General features: G+C 46.6%; 1 long non-coding RNA gene across 2 annotated transcripts in view; it reads right to left on the bottom strand.

Annotated features, from left to right (window-relative positions):
- LOC138467798 (uncharacterized) overlaps positions 1 to 22,226 on the bottom strand; it is a 330,687-nt gene that overhangs the window by 73,745 nt on the left and 234,716 nt on the right. Inside the window, exons 1-2 of one of the 2 annotated variants that reach the window (XR_011268146.1) lie at positions 20,678 to 20,984; positions 17,199 to 17,484 (exon numbers count right to left, since the gene is read on the bottom strand). This is a non-coding gene — a long non-coding RNA (uncharacterized lncRNA). Of the gene's footprint in view, positions 1 to 17,198; positions 17,485 to 20,677; positions 20,985 to 22,226 lie in introns of those variants that run through there. The other variant, XR_011268145.1, reaches the window with a different exon arrangement.

Genomic DNA, 22,226 nt, shown 5'->3' with positions numbered 1-22,226 from the left:
AGACCATTTAGTTTTTGTATCCTCTGGAAGTGAACTTTGGCTGTCGTCCAGAAGATGGAGCCCTTTTCTAGACCAAGACGACCATCTCTTTTTCTTAGTTAAGTTTCTAGTGCAAGGGTCGGAAATAGGTTTTTGGACACAGGACAGTGAACTCTTCCTTTAGACTGACACCCAGACAGATTCCTTAGTATTGGTTGAGACAGGGAAATGCCTCTTGGAACTGGGTTCAGACAGGGTTTCCTCTTGCACTTCCCCATTAATAAAGGTATATAGCCAGAAGCATGCCACCTATGTGTCAGTCTCCCACTTCTACACCTTCACAGTGCTCAAAATAAAATGATATATGGTTTAAGCATATCAACATAAACCATACAATACATGCAGCTGTGTACAAAAGGAAGCAGGAATTTGCTATGAATGCAGCTTCAATGCTTCTGTAGTGACCACTTGATACCAACATTGATGGATTCTGTGATGGCTATTGTGTAACATTATTTACACATTTTTAAACATAGCTTCACTACATAACAATGAGCTTGATAATTTACCACAGCTCTTTTGACAGAGTGGCTAAATTAACATGTCAAACATCAATAATGTTATTTTTAGCGAAGAAGTGAATGGTTGAGTGTAATACGGATACTGGGAGAAATTGGTCAACTGTATAAAGAGAATGTTTCAAAATTGTCTGGGCCCTAAAGAATTTCTTATTTGTAAGACACTTCATGGTCCACACAGATGACAAACCCCTCATGAGATGGATGTACAAAAAGGAGGAAAATGCAGTTACTGAGGAGGTGTATTCCCATACTCAAGGCAGTGGGTTATCTGTCTAATCTCAAATATGTTCAATCTTTCTGAGCTCAGGAAAAGGTAGAAGATAATTACACCAGGTAGCGCTCCACTGGGGTATCTAAATCCCAACTCCTCCATTGAAGAGCACATCAGAAATAAGTCAATATTCATATATGTTCATCCATTTTCTAGGGCACAGTGTTAGAGCTGTTTCATATTTGATGGTTCTATGTCCCTTTGCCGACATTCGTTTTTTTCCATGTAATGTTTACCGAAAATATTTTCACGAAAATAATGGTCATCGAATTGTTTAAAAATATTTGTTCAGGTCACCCATAAGATCCCCTTCCCTAAATGTATCTCCCTTTCTCTACCACCTCCCCACCCTTTTTATCCACTTACCCTCCTCACCCCCTGATATATTTTGATTCACTATTTTCACTGTAATTTATTTGGTAGAAATTACATTGAAAAAACTGGTGGGGATGAATAAGCACAATACCATATTTGACATTTGCTATAGGTAGTTTACTGAACAGCCTTTTTGCAGAATGCGATTGTATTGAATTCTTTCCATCCAGTTTCACTGCATATATATGTGGGCGGTGGGTTGGGGTAATAATAAATGTGGGGGATATTGCAGGGGCATCCCCCTACATATATATGCAGTGAAATTAACCTATATAAAAATAAATCGCTAAGATCACTATAAATGACTCCCCAGTTATGAGCTAGTCAGCAGCAATCATAATTGGAAGAAGAGAAAACAATTTATGTATTCAATGTGGCCTAGTTGAGCAGTTGGGTATAAAGGAGAAAATGCTAGATTATTTGACAGGGTTTCCTGAGGTTTCATACTTTAAGCAGTAGGTTGCTTCTTAGAATACCCGTTCCTAAAAGCATACCCATGTTGAAAAATGATTTCCTTGATTAGGATAATGCAACTAATGCAGTGAGGCCTTGGTAGAATTTTCTCAAATAACACGATCTTTGAAGAACCCCTGAATTTGTTTTTGGCACCAGATTCGATGACTAGTTTACTCACAACAATCACCTTTATTCAAAGATTAAAAACAACTATTGCACTAAAAACACAGGAGCAGCAGATCTTTTTGGCCATGGTACAGGAACATAAAGCAACCTTTCTCTTACAAAATTATTAGTTCATCCTACTGTGGTTCTGTACTATCAGCCAAAAGTTGTTTGGAGGGTCAAATTGAAATATTAGAAACACTGCAAGCAAGAGGAAGCTGCAAGCAAATGTTTTTCATTTCCTCAAGATTTTTCAGAGGTTTTTGAAGAAACACTGAGCCTCATTACAAGTTTGTTGGTGCACAAAATAAAGTAGTGGTAATTGAGTTTCCGCCACTTTTTTTGGCAGCAACGGAATTAGGGCTGCTTTTTCTGCAACACGAAAGTATATGTTTGGAGTGGAAGTAAATCCTCCATCAAAAAGCTGGAGGTGAATCCACCAATTTATTTCCAAAAATCAGCACATTTACTGTGCAGTAATCCTGCCAGCAGCACATCTGCAAAACAATCCCCATGTAGTAACACAATGAGGTTTTAGCACCACTTGTAATCCTGTGGTAACCCCACGGGACACAGAGGTGGTAACGGTAATTGAGTTTGATGGTAATTGGACAGATGTACCACCCACCTGCTACGAAACTATGAGAGCCACAGCGTTTCCATTGGCAGAGATATTGTGCACACCTTTTTCCCCTCATCTAGATTACTCCTGAATACCTCAGGCTCCTACAGCTATCTCCTTTTAACAAGGCTGATTGCTGTATCATTACAATTTAAAAACAAATTTGAGTCAATCTTAAAAGATTGTATTTTTGATTGTGTTTACTACTGTCTATTGCACAGTGAAATGTCTATTTTCATTTCCTGCCTGGTACACTAACAGATGAACCTGGCTAGCCCTATCAAAAGTCTGACTTAAGTGGAGCAATGTGGGAAAACAGTTGTAAAAAGCTGTGTCAATTCTAATAGAGCCATTAGCCTTGTCATATGTAACCTGTTTGCTACAAGTAAACAATTAAACCACTCCTAGAACCTATTTATAAATAGCAATTAACCCTTGCTATTTATGAATAAAGCGAGGGTTCCAGTCAAATAATCTATTCAATTTACAAGACCACAAAGGATCAAACAGTCATGACATGATTTGTTCCAATCATCACAAAGTGCTCAGAAATCTCCAAATAAATAGGTGTATTGCTAAACGTCATGCAGGCTCCATCCATGTTACATGCAAAAATCTAACAACTAGGTAATGTATATTTATATTGATATGCTTTGATAACGTGCACACATGTTAAATGGATGAAATTACATGGTAACAACGGGTATCAAATTCGATGCATGCAAGTGCCTGGAGCATGACTGCATGTTTGCATATCTTTTCTTAGATAAGCGACACAAGTGTACGTTTCATGTTGGTACACCCTAACAAATATGTGTAGAATTATAAAGGATCGATGGTACTGCGTTAGCGCTGATGAAAACCACAAAACTAAATAAGACAGTTATCTGATGAGAGAAATATTCTGCACATGCAGCATTCTGTAATAAAATATTTTGTACATTAAGAAGAGAAAACTTTATGGGTGTGATGAAATGACTTCTGCCCTGCAGGAGGACTAGGATGAGCAGTGGGTAAAGTGCCTACTTAGCCTCAAACTGCTAGAACAGAAGATGTTTCCAATCATAAAGGTAAAACAGGCACAGTTAAGAGATATACATAATTTGCCTTTTGTGGTAACGTGGGACGCAGGAAGTCTATACTCTCAAGAGGTGTGTAAATGTCATCCAGTAGCAATCCAGACACCTAAGCATAACAGTCGAAAATAATGGGAATGTCCAATCAAGGTTCTATAAAAAATAAGTCAACATACAATCTGCAACTTGGCTCTTCACCTAAGCCCGTAAGCCCCTACTGAGGTATTATATCAATGTAACTTGTACTGTAACAGCGCCTTGATGCCCCAGGGTTTAGTGTGCTTTATAAATGTAAAAAATAATAAATAGAGGGTGCTCGATAGCCCGAGCAAAATAGTCACGGGCTGCTGAAGCTCTGACAATGCTGGAGGAATGCCGGCAACTCTCTCCCTTTGCAGACCTTAGACAACTATATTAATGGGATCAACATGATGGAGAATGGCCCCGGAACATCCAACACAAGAATCAGCCAGTGGGATCCCCCGGCCCCGGAGTTATGATCGTCTGCGCAGTGAGGGATGCCCAAGCTGGAGTGCGGTGTACGCACACACAACCCATAGCTGCAATCACTAACAAGCTTAGATCCGAACATGGATCATAGGCAGGATACCCACAGAGGACGCTGGTGGTGGGGCGCACACCCAACCCACGGCACAAAGGAAACCCACATAGTCAACCCAGCGCTGTGGATAAGCCCAGGCCCGCACTGAAGTGAGGGACGATGCAGGACGCCTCCGCGCCAGCTTTGGGGCTCACCACAGGGAACGAGTGGCTCTTCATTTCAGGTGCTGTTCTGTACTTTCTCCCCAGCTACTCAGCCTTCAATGGGACACCGTAGACAATGAAACGGCTCCCCCTGCAAACACACGCACTGACCTAGTGGCGATCAGCCAGCCCTGAAGCAGGGGCTTATAGTGCGCTTCTGCATGCTGCACATGTAAACCGCCATCCACGTGGATCTGCACACAAGCACAACGCGATTGCTTCCAGGTATAGCGGTCTTGCTGAGATAGCAGCGGCCGGGCTGCAGTGGTGACTCCCGCGGGATCACACCACAGGGGGAACGACAAAACGACCATCCCGAGATAGCTGGGGGCAGAGGAGCTGGCTCTGTGCCCAGGGGGGTAGTCTAGGGCCTGGAGACAGCCGGTCCAGACACCCTGCGCCATCGGGGGGCACAGAAGGCTCCAACTACACTGGGCGGATCTGGAGATTAAAATCACTGTGGGCTGCGAAGCATATGGTACCCCTAACATCCCCTGTAGGTATGGACCACTAGCCCTGTGGACAGGGGGCACAAGACTGCACCAGAACAGCAGAATAGCGGCAGGATTACTATTAACCGCTTCTAATACACTTTTGGGCGCGTAGCCGGCACCATCCTTCAATCACCACTATCCACCCACCGGCTTTGCTATACCCAGCCCCTGATTCACATTCAACATAGAGGCCCAACATCTAATAACGCTGCCCACTGCGCCATATTGTGCCGACGCCTAGATCTGGATCTGTGATAGAGGTTCAGCGGTCTACACGGACTGCATGCACAGGCGACCTCAGTGATATGCTACTGGCTCATCCGGACGCATCTTCAACTATATCAGCAGATACCATCAACATTGATTCTCTACCATGCCACTCTGCACGGCACTGGACAATAATGGATATTCCGGCACAGCCTCAGGCCATTCTGGCGGAGATGAAAATCATAGTGCAACGGACTCAGGAGACCAATACAGAGGTCCAGGATATCAAACGCGACCTACAAGATGTCTAGATGAGATTGAATGCACAGGCGGAGATGACGACATACAATGAGCAGCACATTAGCTCCCTCGAGGACAATTATGAAACCACATTGACAGAGCTGAACAGAGTTATCCGGGAAGTGCAATGTCTTGCCGCTAAGTTGTTGGACCAAGAAAATAGATTGAGACGCAACAATCTCAGGATGGTCAGCCTGCCAGAAAACCCAGAGGGTCCAGATCTCAAAACCTTCATGTACAACTTCCTACAGCATGTGCTCCACATAGAAAATCCCCAGGATTATATCATCAAGAGAATTCACTGGGCACCAATCCCCAAGCCAGCTTCAGGAGAGCGACCTAGAGTGATAACGCTGCGGATTCTGAATTTCCACCATAAGATGGCCATTCTGACAGCATACAGCCCAAGTGAAAATCGGGGAGGTTCCGATACACCTTTTAAATGGCTATTCTGCGAAAGTCCTCCGCCGCCGGAAAAGCTTCAATCCTATATATGATGTGTACAAAAGGAAAGAACATAGGCATTATCTCAAGTTCCCGGCGGTAGGGTGTATTCAGCTCGACCACCAATGGCACTCGTTTGAGGACCCGGAAGATGCCTGGCGCTTCCTGCAACGGCAGAATCTTGTCACCATGGATTTCCCACAGGACGGGGCACAGGGGGCACAGTCACCATTGTTGCTACCGATGCCAAATCAGAGATACTCCCGTAATAAAGGAAGACGTCAACAGGCTGGAAGAAGCCTCTGGGGCCCAGATCACTTGTGGAAGGAGGCCTCGAAATGAGCATGCTACCATCAGATGAAAAGCCGTCGAAAGTATCAAGCCCTACATGTTGTTAAACTGGACCTACGAGTATGACTGTCACTGGTGAGCCCTGGTCATGCAGTCGAGAATCTCTGGCACGGCACACAGTCACCTGTACCCATCCCGACCAGCGCAGACTTGTGGCGAGAGACACTAACGCCCAGGTACGTCTATGGCTCCAGCCCCCGCGGCCACATTGGCTCCCCCTCGATACTGACAATCATGTTTAGACAGACAATGATGCTCTCAGTGTCGACAATGCCTAACGGAACACTACCCAGGAGGCGATCCCTGCAGTGTGGGAAGATTCATTGACATGAGTATAGTGTTCATTTCGACCACTATGAGATCATGCCCTCAGTAGAGGGACTATGGAATGCATGGAAATGGGTGCGGACCAATCTGCCTGTGCCCAGCAGATCCATGCATGGGCTGTACTGCCATGCATTGGGAGAGACATGTTCGATCCCAATGTTAGAGGGGGACGTTAACCCCCACTTGTTGTTATTTTTGTGTTAACTCCTTTGGTGGTTTTGGGTTTAGTTAAGGGTATGCAGGGGAGGGAGATACTACGAGGCAAGGGCTTTATTCTCTATAACAGAATCTGGAGGGATAGGTGACTAAGCTGGCAAACACATGGTCCCGGTGGGGGTGGCCCCACCATCTGAATGGATGGGTACGCTCACATTGATGACCCTTAATGTGCAGGGACTGGGGCATCCTATAAAAAGGAGGCGGGTTTTGAATCATGTGCGGAATCTCCAGGGGGACGTGGTGTACCTGCAAGAGACGCATTTAAATGACAGTCTTATAACACTTGAACGTGGCTGGGTTGGTGTTGCAGCTCATGCCCCATTCCATGGTAAATGGGGAGTGTCCATACTAATCCATAAATGGGTTCCCATCCAAATCCAGGACACGATCGCAGATAAGGAGGGTAGATATGTTGCTATAAGAGGACAAATAAATCACCACTCTGTAACCTTCCTTAACGTCTATGCCCCCATGACGGACACCCCAACCTTCTTTACCCACACCTTTGCTGTCTGTGCACCCCTCCTGGGGAATCTAACCTAAGTTGGTGGTGATATTAAAGTTGCTATTGACCCTACATTGCACGCCTAAGCACTGGCACAGAGGCCTTGATAAAATTGAAGTAACAGTGTGCTCTTAGCACACACTTATTGGACCTGGGCTTGAGGGATGCCTGACGACACGTACACGGGTCCTGTAGAGATTACACATACTACTCCCACAGCCACCTCAGTTACTCCAGGATTGACTATTGGTTTATTCCAACAAACGCCCTATGTATGGCGGATGACTGCACTATACTGCCCATCACCATTTCCTACCATGCTCCTGTACGAATCCGAATGACGTTCCCTGACACTCCCTGTAAAATCATATCATGGTGTCTCAATATGAGGGCACTGACATACTCAGACTTTGTAGATCACATTAAGAACGATATGGCAGGGTTCTGGGACACCAATCTAAACCAGTCATATGACACATACGCGTGCTGGGATGCGTTCAAAGCCTTTGTGAGAGCCCAATGTATATCTAGATGGTCGCATAAACTAAAACAGTGGAAGGAGAAGGAAGTGCAGCTCTCCAGGGACCTCACCACACTCAAGAGAGCACACAAACGAGCACCCACTCGACAGACTCCTGTACACATACGATCCCTTAGATCAAGAATTACACTTATAAAAACCACCAGAGTCCAAAAGTCCTATTCAGGATGATCTAAAAAATATTACCTCGAAAACAATAGACCACTGGACCTGATGGCACTCGCCCTGAAATGGCGGCAGGTTACCCAGGTGATCACTACGATACGGGATGGGTGCGTAAACCCCCTAGTGCGCGACAGGGCTATTAATACTTGGTTCGCTGAATATTATGCTAATCTATACGCAGCCCCAGAACACATCCCGTGCCAAAAAATGCAAGAATTTCTGAGCTCCATCACACTGCCCAGGCTCACCAGGGCCCAACAGGACGCTCCGGACACCCCAATATTGGTGACAGATCTAGATCGAGCTATCCATTCCCTTTCACCAGGGAAAGCCTCTGGGCCAGACGGAATCCCCATAAGATTTCTATCGTGCCATGGCTGATGAGATCTCCCCCAGACTGGAAGGAGTTTTTGGCAGAGCAATGCAAAAGGGCCAGCTGCCACAGTCGATGCTAGCAGCAAATATAGTGGTATTCCAAAAGAAAGGACGACCCTCGGACGAATGCAGCTCGTATCGACCAATATCGCCCATAAACTCAGACGCAAAGATCCTTGCGAAATGTCTAGCGCAAAAGATAGAGGTAGTTCTTCTGCATTTAATACACAAGGACCAGACCGGCTTCATCAGTAAAAGACACTCTGGGGATAAAGTACGCAGATTGCTACATATTATCACTGATGACCCGGAACAAGGGGATGCGAGCCTAGAGATTGACGCCAAGAAGGCATTCGATAAGGTCTAGTGGGACTTTATGTTCCTGGTTCTTGCAGAATACGGTTTCCCCCCATCCCTGATCAACCTGATCCGACTATTATACAATGACCCGACGGCTTTAGCGACCACTAATGTCATGACGTCGGCACCATTTGGCCTTCACTCCAGAACGCGACAGGGCTACCCGCTCCCTCTCTTACTCTACGCCCTATCTATTGAGCCAATTGCAATCAAGCTACGTACAGACCCCCACTGGGAAGGCCTGCTATGGGGACAGGAGGAACATCAGGTCTCCCTGTACATGGAAAACCTTTTGCTCTATATCGGTTACAGCCCAACCTCTGTCCCGCACATCCAACATCTATTACAGAAATATGGGCCGATGGCAGGATTCCAAGTTAACTGGGCAAAATCAGAGATTCTCCCATTGCGTCAGGATATTCCCTGGGACCCAGGTAGGGTGGCCCCCTTTTGTTTACAAACACACCACATCACTTACTTAGAGGTCAAAATTAGAGCACACATCAGAAACCTTAGAGATCTCAATTACCCCCATACAGTGGAGCGAATCCGAGCCGACCTGCAAAGATGGGACACGCTATCCCTATCCCTAATGGGCAGGATAAACATGGTAAAGATGAACTCCATGCCCACGCTTATCTGCCTGGCAATGATGCTCCCCTGTAACCCCACCCCTAAACTCTACAAAGAGCTCAACACTGCCGTCTCCAGGTTTACACGGCGAGGGAAAAAAAGTATGCATGTGGACACCTATCCTAACATCCAACAAAGCGGACAGGGGATTGGGCCTCCCATCGTGACGGAGCTACTACCAAGCCAAACAGATCTGCTGGGCAAAATGGTGGTTGAATGCAGGAGATACCACGAGCTGTAAGTGAACAGAACTAACCCTGATGGCCATACAGACCCCCATTGAAATCCTAGCCACTCCCCCGACACGGCTCCCACCTCATATCAAATCCCATTCAATATTGGGCCCGACACTAACACAATGGCACAATTTGCACTCCCAATAGGGAATTGACGTCAAAGTAGCACCCACATGGATGAGCGTAGGAACACTGATGGCACTCGGAGGGAAGCATAGGCTCCACCCTCGACAAGACACATTGTGGTCACAGGTTAGGATTATGGATTTATGTGAAGGCCCCCAAATAACACCATTCCAGGCCGACCGTCAACTGTTGGATTTCAAGGCCGGACATTGGCTGTAGTATAGGATGCTCTGTGCTTTAATTTTTGCAATACACTACAGACATTTCCCATCAAACCCCCTCCAGCCCCATGCAAACTGGAATTGGAACAGCAACAAGACAAACACTGCCGTCTTTGCACCTTTTTTTATACTATCCCGAACAATGTAGATAGGAACGGCGCTCTGGCCTTGGCCTGGTCCACCGAACTCGGCCTCACCGTTGAGTATATATGACTACTTTTCAGCCATCCCGGGGACCTCAGTGAACATTAGAAAGGGAAATCCAATTTAAGATAATTCAGCGCACACATTATACCCCGGCCAGACTGTATAGGATGGGTCTGATATCTTCCCCCCCGGCTGTTGACGTGGATGTAAGGACATGGGCACTATGGGGCACTTATTATGGTCCTGTCCAAAACTGAAGACATACTGGCGACGAATACATAAAACAGGTGATCTCAAGCTTCACAGAATCTGACATATCTTTATCCCCTAATTCTCTGTTGTTTGGGCATTCCGATACACTCACTTGTAAGGTCATAGGCATCATGCTTTTTACCACCCCAAACTTCTAGTCATACCATGTAGATCGCCCTCTCCACCCGCTGTACTACAAAGGACAGGCCTACTGGCCAAGATCTGCACACTGGAACTGGCCGCATATAAATGCAGAACCCCGGCAGTAACACATGGGCGGACAAGCTCTGGAAACTGCTGGACCCATTCACATAGAAATATTGGCAAGACTGAGGATGTATGATGCCCCACCTGGGGTGCCACCAGCAGCTGAATGGACCCTGGTCCCGATTGGTGATGCACCCGCACTGCAGCCGCAATAACCTTATACCTGATGATCTGCGTTCTATATCCATAGCGACGTCCATGCATAGCCCTTATCCAGACTGACATACCCGTGTAACCAAGTGTGAACATGGGTAGGTAGAGGGTGGGGGGGATAGGCCCGGTTGGCCAACGGGTAGGGGGTTAGGTTCTGTTTATGCTACTGCCACGGGGTGAACAGCCAGTTATCTCTGTATACCAACATGAATGTAATGTATCTCTGATAAGAGAGAAGGGGGACCCGTAGACACCTTGATGTTATAAATTATTGTTTGCCCTCTTTTTATGGCAATGTTTGTATGCTGAATGCAGGAAAATCAATAAACAGAATCTCAACCAAAATAATAATAAATAAATAGGAAAACACTACACAAAACCCACCTTTGAGGAAAGAGCACAGAATATGCAAAGCTAGCAAGATGCAGCACTTAATGAATCAGGATTGATATGCAAGTAAAGACCACAATGTTCTTAAAAATGATGTTCTTGCAGTTAAAACAGGGTACAGGCAGCGTAACTACTGTCTAGGGACCAACCATGGACCAAGACGGCAGCTATGGGTCAATAGTACCTGTTCACTGTCTTAGGTTGCTCAACAGCGTTGGAACCAGGGTTTCAGTTGTTGTGTGAATGGATCAAACCAGGGTTGGGTGCAGTGAGTCGTGTTGGCCCAAGCAGTATCGAGTCAGTTCAAATGTGGTGGGACAAATTGGTTTGAAGGCATTGTTCAAGCAATGCAAGTCAGGGAACTCACCAGGATCGTTTCGGAGTCAAACTAGTTTGAGTCATTTGGTAATGGCTGGTTCGAGTTGGCGAGTGGCACCGCCGTGGTTCGAGTCAAGGTCTGGCAATGAGCAGTCGATTTGAGTTGAATGCTCTGGTTTGAACTTAGCGAATGTGGTATAAAGGCAGTTCAACTGGTTTGAGATGGTGAAAATAAGGGGGCCTGGCTGTCTTTACTCTCAGGTTGCTGAGAGTCCCAATCCAGTAACACGATGATAAGAATAGTCCTTGTTCTTGAGCTGCCAACACAAGGGAGGCTAGCACCCACCTGCAGGGGCCTTTCCATGCAGAGAATTCATGGGTACCAGTGTGGCTGGCAGAGAGGCAGGTCTCAATCCAAGAGGAGGTCATCCACAATGTGCCCTGAGAATGGTTAGGGAGCAGAACATGCCTCTCCCTTGGACACTCAGTCTTAACTTCCAACAGAGGGCTTTGGAAAGCAAACCAACGACCCATTGGAAGAGACTGTTTTGCGCGTAATGTGAACCATGTCAATAGATGCAGCAAAAATAATCCGATACAACAGGGAGATTACTCACAAGTAATCACCATCACTTGCACTTATTCCAACCATTCAGAGTCCCAGTAGTGTATAAATTCTGCGTCCGCCAAATGCAAATTACACCTGTGCAAACTCATCCTACACCCTGTACAGCCACAAATCTGCACCCCCAAATGCAAATTGCACCTATGCCCATTATCTACACCACAGACACATAACACCGTACCCACACATCACCCACAAAGTACAACCACCCACAAGGAGCACCCCAAAACCGCTTGACTCTGCACCCACGCACGCATCCCCCTCAAATTGAAACATAGGACATATGGCTGACACATACATTTGTCTCTGAGCTGGGACTCTGGTAGCACCTGCATGGTGCAGCTGTTGGATGCCCCCCCTGTGCCTGAACATGTGAACCGGGAAGGCAGCAAGCCAATAACTCCTGGGGTGGCCTCTGTGCCCCTAGTGCAGGCGTCGCCCAATGGCACTGAGCCCAGAGCGAGGCTGAAGCGAGGCCAGAAGCTGTGGGCCATGTGGGACTTGGGCTCCGGCAGAGGTCCCAGTGGAAGAGCTGGCATGGCTCTGTGAGGTGGACTGGGACAAAGTGGGTTGTCAGCGCTGAGCACCGGGCATCCACCAAATGGTACCAAAGGGCCAGAGTGGAAAGTCAATCCCAACGAAGCCCAGCAGCTGGATGCACAGGTGTGGTGAAGGAAGTCATGGTGGGACCTGGGTCCTGGACAGGGCTCCACAAGACAGGCAGTGATGTCCTGGGTCTGCACCCCACAAGAACCCAGCCCTGTTGGCACTATCCTACGATGCAGGGAAGCAGCTCACCCTAACCCAGCTGAGGTCCTCAGGTGCCACAGCCCTCACTGGAGGGAAAAATACCACGGCGCCAAGCCCAGAGCCCTGGTCCTTGGACAGCAGACTCATGGAACCCTGCCAATGAACCCCCAGGCCACAAAGTATGATGGGGCACTGGGTCACCCCCACCAGGCCACCAGCTGTGCATGCATTGTTGTGCTGGAGAAGCCTTCATGCTGCCCCCAGCCAGTCTTGTGCAGCTGCTGCCTGCAGCTGCCAGTTCATCTGCTGCCCTGGCACCTCTCGCCCTACCCAACCCTGTGCCCCCTCCACCCAGGGAGTAGGTCTGCATTCATTGGCATTTAAATGGTACATGCTTATTATCAGGGATACAGCCAATGATGATCTACGTATTGGGGTTCATGCGTCGGTAACAGGTTGTGGATGTGGCTCAATCTGGGATGGTGTGCTATGCTCTTTGTAGGACATTGTTTAATGGGTCATGTCCATGTTACTTTATTGATTAATCTGTGCAGCCCAGTGACCCTGTTATCTGTATTTGTATGCATAGGTAAGTGATTCGGAGAATGCAATATGTAATACTAAAGACTGTACCCAGGTTTTCATGTGAAGGATGTAGGTGGAGGATATGTTTTTTTTAGAATGAGGCACACACCAAATGTGCAACCTGGACTGCCATCCTCCGGTTGTTGTTTATGGCCCAACTGTACTTGCCATGTTTCATCATTGAAGGCCATCAGGGATGTGGCTATGGTGTGACATTAACACTGGATCGTATTCATGTGAAGTATGTCTGGATGAGCTGATTGCGTATGTCCTGCCCCTCACCCTTTCACCTGCTAATGGTATGGGTACTGCCTGTGGCTGCGGCTGCAACCCCTTATGCACCTCCATTGGTATGCTATGACATATGGCTATATTATGCAAGATGCAGCATGCCAATATGACTTTACATGACACAGCTGGTGCATACAACAGTACTCCACCTGAATGGTCCACACAGCAGAACCGTGATTTCAGCACTCCAAATGTGCGCTGGACTATGCCTCTGGTGGTAATGTGCGCTTCATTGTAGTGGGCCTCCGCTGGTGTGGTGGGATTTTGGATAAGCGTCATCAGGAATGATGGTAGTGGGTAAGCACTGTCCCCTGTAAATGACAATCTTCAACTATTGTTATGGTATGTGATTCTATAGTGGTTTGTATTGGGTTGGATGTGACCCTCAATCAGTGTGTTTTGTTGCTGAATGTTCCCGATGCCAGTCCCTGGTGGATGGGGGAATGGCGTAATATGTAGCTATTGTGGGTGCATCCAGGGTAGTTTGCATTCACATGCATGATGTGACCGTTAGCATCACAGATGGCCTGCATGTTCAGTGAATGCCAATTTTTTCAGTTCCGATATAAATGTTCTGTGGCTAGTGGAGGCTATAGTGCAACATGTGTGCAATCAATTGCCCCAAGTACCCGTGGGAACTGTTCAACTACACAGAATTCTTGAGCCATTCGGAATGTCTATGTGGCTGTGCACACGTGCTATGATGCCGCTTAGGACCTGTTTGAGGAAGCGTGATTGTGTAGGCTGTGAAATACCCCCAACAATGGCTGTCATCTGTTGGAATGTGCCAGTCCCCAGGAAGTGAAGGGCAGTTACGACTTTCACCAAGGGTGGTATTGGCTGTGAGCACATGGTTGGGGACACCAGGTCATTCTCCCACTTCCTGACCAATTCAAGGAGGTCAACGGTTGTGGTAAAATCTGAGTCATTTACAGTCTGTACAGATTCACAATTGAAACTGTAAATACGAATCTGTTTGTACTTCATGGGGCGTGTTTGTATATTTGCACAGTGCCTCCCTCCCCACGCCCATGTTATCCTTCATTTCCCTACTTTAGAGGAAGCGCGTTTGCATATTCCGCGCTTCCTCTACTTTGCACTGGCCAGTCCCTCACACCTCGTTCAATGTGCACGAACATTGCGCAATGTGCCAGGGACCAGCGCCAAGTCAGATCTGTAGTCGGAGGATATAGATTTGCATAGCGCAAAGTGCACTTTTTGGCACAAAATGCATCTGCGCTGCGCAACCCTTTCTGTAAATCATGCCCATTATGTCACGTATGATACTGCAGACTTTGCAGGAATGTAAACAGAGTTGTGTTGGTTGGACCAACTCCTTTAGTTTAAGAAACTCAATCTCGCAGAGCCAACTGAATATTCTGAGATTTCAGACCCCATTGCCTCCCCCAGGAAATCCTAAATGCCAATGGGCAGATTCAACGTGAAATACTGGAAACTCCGTTTTGGAAGCCCACTAAGTCGATGTTTGGCAAAATAACCCACCTTTAGGTCAATGCCCCATCTCCACCGTAGGTCATGGTCCTGTGCTACCAACTCCCTCCCTCCTCTCAGCACACATGGTTCTCAATGCCCTCAAAACCTGGATTGGAAGTGCCTTTCCCACTATTTCCCAACAGACTGAGTAAAACCGAGGCAGAGTTAAACCGGGGTGCACAGTGCTGAATCACTCTAGGCAATGGGAGGTGCATGTTTGTATCCATCCCATCGACATAACACACCATTGTGAAACTATAAGAAGAACACACCACTTTACTGCTCAGTTCTGCCTCACCAAACTCAGCGGGTTAGAGTTCCTGAAAGATATGATTTTATTTATTTATTTATTTATTTATTTATTTATTTATTGCCACTGATTGTACTTACCACCTGCTGAAAATGTGCAGCACTCTGAGGAACCCTTCCATGCAATGTAAAGCTGCAAAAAAGAAGAATATTTTGTTGGGCCCTTCATATGTCCACGATGGTGTGGGGAATTATTACCGATTTATAACTTCAGCTAGGTTCAGCTAGTTTTGGCGGACCTTTCCCGACCCACGGTTTCCGAGTATTTGCAGACAGTCAATCAAGCCAGCAGTAGAAACTTCTTAATTCTTCACTTCGCCGGGGCTTGCGAGTGTCTTAAAGCACAGAGATAACATGAGCTAAATTAAACAAACAACTATTTAGCTTGAAATTCCACTGTGGGCTGTGTCTATATTACACACTAAAAGATTAGCTGTGATGTGTAGGTAAAAGAGAGCAGTGGTATAGAAACACAGCGAGCGCAACACAACACCCGAAAGGATGCTATCTTTGGCACTCCACAAAGAGATCGATTCCTTACTAGTAGCCAAGTCGGCATCCCCTTTTGCCCTAATTGGTACTAATAGTCAGTCTCAGAAAATGACAGCTTTCTGAGAAACCCCTAAACAAACTGTCTACCCTTTACCGCCCCCCATACACAATTCTTTCTCAAACGTTGTGGGATTTGCACTGGACCACCTTTTTACATACAACACGGTCTTAAGGACCAGAGTCTGAGTGCAACTCCTTTGAATCATGAATTCTCCTCTCTGCATGTTTCCTCCCTCCACACATACCACCTTCTACTTGCTGGAGGTTGACATGGCCGGCAATATTAACAGAAGCACATCCACTGGCCTTGGTACTCATCCGCCTCCAACTCCCTCAGGTTCAGTCGCTTCTCCAAGCAACGAGTTGGTGGTAGATCTCTTTCCTCGGCTGGGGCCTCCCTCTGGAACAGCCTCCCTGAAACTTGAGGAGAATCATCTCTGGTTCCGGAAGCACCTCAAAGCCTTTCTATTTGCTTCTGCCTTTTCTCCTCTTCTCCCCTGCTGACTTCCTGGCCGATACTGAAACTGCACTGGTCACCTGGCCACCCCCCTGCTCTCAAGCCCAGCCCCTCCCCCCCTCCAGTTGCACACCTGCACTGCCTTCCTGGCAAACCCCCACACTTAGGGACTGTTTCTGTACCCCTACAGTTCCACCCTAGCACTTGTCACCTGATGTCTGCACTACCCTCGCACTTGCCACCAGCTGGCCCTACGCTACTTATTGTTATTGATTATCCCATGTACTGCACTGTCCCCTCCCCGCCCCCCCCCTGCACTTTCCTCCTTCCCCCTTCTCATGCAGTTGCGCGATCTGAATGTCACCTGGCCTAGTAGGATAGTTGCCTGTCTTCCCTCTGTTCCCCCTCCCTTGCCTCATCGCGCCTTGAAACACTTGTGTATAGGTGCGTTATAAATGCCATATCATATCATAACCCATTGGAAAATAAGGCCATTTCAGAAGAAAAAAATCACAACTTTTAAGTCCCCCGCAGATCTGACTCATAGAACAAGCAACAGAGAAAAATAATTACTATTTGCAATTCATATCTTGCTTGATACTTCTTTCAGCACGTGTAGAGTTGTGGTTTAGTTTTCAAGAACACAAGTTCACATGTTATTTTAAGAAAAGTAAGGCCTTTCACGCACCTGTCTTGCCATCGCTTAACAACCTTTCCCCCACTCCCACTCTACCATTTGTAGACCGTTCCAGGAACTGCCTGTTGGCACAACTAACTCATGAATAAGACGACCCCTCAATAGTGCGTCACTGACCCGACTGCATGTGGAGGAGGGCGACTTGCCTCTTTTGTTGCTGGCTCTCCCGGTCTCTCAGGGCTGCTACACGGCTGGGTTGTCGCTGCGTTGCTGCCATATGCCAGAAGCTTCTCTTTCTTTTGATGTTGACTGCAGCAAGGCTTTACCTTCTCCTCTTGGCAGGTAGGCACACAGCTTCCGGTGGGAATGGGCAGACGGTCACGATCACTCTTGTGGTGAGTAGTGGGAACAGCGCCTCATCTCACAAGCTATCATTTCTCCACACAAAAGTACAGGTCATCAGCTAAAAAAAAAAAAAAAAAAAAAAGGGATCTGTAAATTTCGAACCCAATTTCCTCTATAGTTACATATACGTTTAATTCTCATACGCATCTATACATGTGCAGAATTATATGAACTGTTGAGGAAACATGTATTTAACTTAGCGACTCCACAAGCCAATTTCGAATACTCTCAAAGGCAATGCAGTGCCCTACACTCAGAACAATGGCAAAATATATCTATTGAGACACACTATAATGACAGGATGTACATCTATGCCAGACCCACGGGCCATCATCCTACTAGTAACCCCCTTCATTGTATGGCCTATGAGTTAATTGGATGGCAGGAAATGTCAATCTGCGTCACAGTTTAAAGAACCCTCTGCGTCTCCTGACCATGCCCTAGCTAATTAAATGATCAAATCCTGCTAACACCCACCACCAGAACTTCCCAAAGGGTCACTCTGCTGCTCTCCAGCTATTCTCTCCACTCCCAAGGGAACATACCCATGATTAAGTCTTCCAGTCACGACAACTACATTGTTCATCACGTATGTTGCTGTCTAGCCATGACACTAACAAAATGCATTACTGGGAATCTTTGCAGCATTTTAAAATATCTGCCATCTTCGAAGACAGCCAGTCAGGCAGCCACCCCCCTGCAGTGGCTATTTTAATGATTGGCCTAAGGCCTAAACATGAAGGGCAGAAAACAGCCTGGCAACTGCTGGTTGTGACATGGTCAGTAAGCTGACCTTGTCAGGAGGGGATTGACACCCCCCTGAGGCTGAGGCGGGAGGCCTAACCGGGTTCATGCCATTCATACCTCAGAGGGGGCAGGTGGCAGTTTGGAAGCCCCCAGTTCCAGTCCACTCCCTATGTCCACTGCAGGGTTCGAATGTGATGGGAGCTCTGAGCTATTTAGCTCCTGCTTGTAGCCTAGAAGAGCCTGGTTAGCTTGACACCAACAACTAATAGGAGCTATTTGTATCTCCATAGGCCAACTGATGCCGAACAAACACACCTATGTGAATTTAATTCTGTGCGTTTTGGGACAATCTATAAATAAACATTAGGACACAGTCATACAACATTAAAAGCATAAGGGTCATAAGTAATGGATAAAATGTTATGTTTGCATCTTAAGTGGAAGTTAGATTTGCAGCACGCTGTGTACTAGTCCCTTGTTCTCCAGTGGTAGTGCAGAGTTCAATCCATCAAGTAGCCATTTTGGAGCCACTCTCAAGTTAGGGGCCTGTGGCACATGCTCCTTTTGCCCTCCCATAAAAATGTCCCTAGCTAGAGTGTTTAGATGATATGCAGTTGAATAGTATTCCATGAGTACAGTACAGGGCGTACCCACCTGAATTCCGCATTGCCTTGTGTGTTGAACTGTGGGCACATTTATTGAGTAACAGATGTGCCCTGGGACATTCTGTTAAATGAACTCACCGACCTAGCTCGCACGGAGTTAGGCCCACATGAGTGTGGAACTCCTGTGGGGTTTAACTTGACAGATGTGTGATTGAAGAGTACAGCTGGCACTGTGGACTGAGGGGGTCAGGTACACGCTACGCGCAGAAAGGGGTGTGAGACCTGGCCTTTTTAAAAAATGAAAATAGACGACAAAAACAATTTGAATGTACACAAGCCGATTTTGCAAAGTTACGCGTGACGAAACAGGGGGCAAGGATCTACATCGGTGTGATGCAGAGCATACAGCAAACTGGCACAAATTACATTAGTCAATGGCAGACATAAGTGATAGCTGGAGAGGGGCGCCCCCACTCTTCCCCACACTCCCCCCAGGTCTTCTTTCAGACCCGAATGCACAGCACCCTGTTGTCCTCAAAATAATTAAATATTGACTGATGCCTTATAGATGTGGCCTTCGCTCCGTCTGTCAACAAAACCGGACTCGGTAATTATACAAGGGTACAGAAGACTTTGGTCCTCGCTTTGAAATATGACTTTCAACCTTGGCCTGATTTACAAACATGTCTTGCAATGGCGCAGGTCAATGAACAACGCGTTTGTAAATCAGGCGCGTGTGTTGTTGGGTCCCAGGCATGCAATGTTCGACTTGTGTTCAACGGAGTGCAAAAGAACAGTAAAAACAGGTAAAATCTCATTTGGTTTCACACTTCATTATGAAAAACATATACACGGTGCCTGCCCTTAATACATGGCAAGAGGCGTCTACTATGGATTCCAATGGAAACTGCTTTCTTATAGCAGGTCACAGGCGGGTTCCATAGGAATCCATTCCTTTTACACCAGCATGAAAATCTCCCACTGGCATAAAAAAAAAGTGTTTTTTGCAGACGGTGCGGGAAGGGGCGGTGGACATGCATATATATCCCCGTCCATTATCGTTGCACCGTGGGGAACGTCAACAAGAGCTCGTTTGGGTCCCTCGCATGTGGATTATTTGCTAAACGTATCTCAACAGCTGTACACAGCCTCAACTTGCAGGCCAAGGCGTTAGCATTATAACGAAGCCAGGCCCAAGCACAAGTAATGGCCTCGCAGCACACTGCATCAAGGTGCCTTTCTCTAGTCTGCCTCTCACTAAGCTAATATTGTAATTCACGGTTTTATCAGCCGACCCAAGAGTGCATTGGGGATACAGGTGGCAAGTCAACACACGGACATTGTATCACATTCTGCACAGGCAAAGTGTGCACGTGCTTCCGGTATTCTAGCCCTGAAAGCCTGGTCCTGGCTTGTGTTTACATGGAGTCGGCATTGCACACTCAGGCAAGCAGGTTAACATGAGTTAATGTAAAGTGAAGAGAGGACTCATTTGTGCCAGTATCTTGGTATGGACTTGGGTACTACACAAATATGTGAAGTGAAGTGTAAGAAAACAAAACACATTCTAGACATGCGCAGTTACTATGCATAATCACTAAAGAAAAGTGAAATCAGGTTTCATTTTTGAAGGTAGCATTATTTCATTAGCATGTACTCACGGGCCTGCAACCGGAGTCTCGCCTGATGTTTTGGACTACAACCCCCGTGAATCCTCACCATTGACTACGATGCCCGTATCTGGCGGGAGTTGTAGTCTAAAACATCACGCGAGCCAAACGCTGCAGATCCCCGACACTAGTTCCATCCACTGTGCTCATCCTTTGTAATCTTGAAGAAAAGGCGGCACATTTTGAGGTGAATGGACAATATTTTGCAAATAAATTAAAGGTTACATACCAACTAAGCAGGCCCGATGCAGCCTTGCCGTATCCGCTTCCTGGGTTTGCGGGTCGGTTCGGGGAGGTCGCTCGTGCTTTTGGTTTCTGCTGCGCCTGCAGGACGTGCACAGCCACCAGCGAGGCCTCTGCGAATGGAAACACACGCCATGGAAGTTTCTGTGTGATTAAGCACACCGTCCGGCTGCACTTTGCTGCTCGTTTAGCAGACAGGAGTCCTTTTGACAGTCGTAACCCTGCGAGCCGCCGACCCTGCTGAGCCCAGCTGGAGCCAGAAGCTGAGCGCCATCTGCCAGCGCCGCGTATCTGCGGCCACACCTTTGCTACAAGCTGTGGCCAGACGCCTGGAAGGCAGCGAGGGCCTGCCCGCTGGCCTTGGACTCCGGACAGCAGGCCATTAACTCGGGCCTGTTCAATGCCGTTTTCATCGGCGCGTTGGAGGGAGAAATTCGTTGCATTGCCACCTGTGTTAGTGAGGCGCGGATTAGGCAGGTTGTTGGAGGGGAGGGCGAGGGTGGCGTGCGCCGAAACCAAATGCAGCGAAACTGGACAAATCTGATTAGCCGAGATGAAGACATTCTTAATGCAAACCATGTCGACATAGTTCCGTTTAAATCGCTTAATTCATGTTCCTCCATTGATATAAATTCAATAGACAATATCTCCATTATGATGAAATGCAAACAGCAGTAATTAGTTAACCCAAAAATCGTGCCAACAGTCGAATAACACACTTCATCTTTAATAGAAAATGTTATCAAACGCGACAAAAGGTCGATCTAAAAATTAATAAATAACTAAAATAACCCCACATGTGAGAGGGAGCATGTGAGCGATTTTTCTAAAAAGCTCTAATCTGCTACCATATAAACGGTACAATATCGTAAATAAAAAAAATAATGATAGTTACAAGTCTTCGCTTTTCAATTGTTCTTACGATTATAATAAAAACGTGTATTCAAAAATAATTTTGGGGACAAAAGTTCTTATTGTACCTTAATGTGTTTACATTTTAAATATGTCATGAAATAATAAAGAAACGTAGGCTGTCTGTCTTCCTACGTTTTGTTACATGTCATGATTTTGTTGGACCAGCCCAGAAACCCGGTGTAACATCCCTTTAACAAGTCAACGGTGTGCCCAGTACCAGGCCCTACGCCTGCCAATACTGCCATAAAAGTGCCCGTACATCATAGCCTACGAGTGAATTTGTCTTACGGAATGGCAATTTCATGTAATTCAGTGATTAGTAAAACACCCAAGGCACGTGGCATCCTGCCACCTCCTTCAGAGCAATGCTCTGAGCTTTCAATTGCTGCTATTGCCTTGTGCCATGCACATAACGCAGTCTCTTACTGCCTCACAGCCCTATGCAGCAATGCCAGCCTACGTGTTCCAAAAGGGAAGAGTCTCCTATAATTAGAATTCCTGGATTCTAGGTTGCTTTGTAGCTCACTGTAGGAGGTTTAGTAAAGTTTATTTGACCCGCGTCGTTAAAGGAATTCATTTTACTTACATTTTAAAAACAACTTTTCTGTTTCAATGCCTGA

Source organism: Ambystoma mexicanum, chromosome 4q, assembly GCF_040938575.1.
Source record: "Ambystoma mexicanum isolate Mex_15411 chromosome 4q, UKY_AmexF1_1, whole genome shotgun sequence".
Taxonomy (NCBI): Eukaryota; Metazoa; Chordata; class Amphibia; order Caudata; family Ambystomatidae; genus Ambystoma; species Ambystoma mexicanum.
The sequence above is the reverse complement of the archived record's forward strand: the minus strand, read 5'-3'. Positions and strand labels throughout refer to the sequence as shown.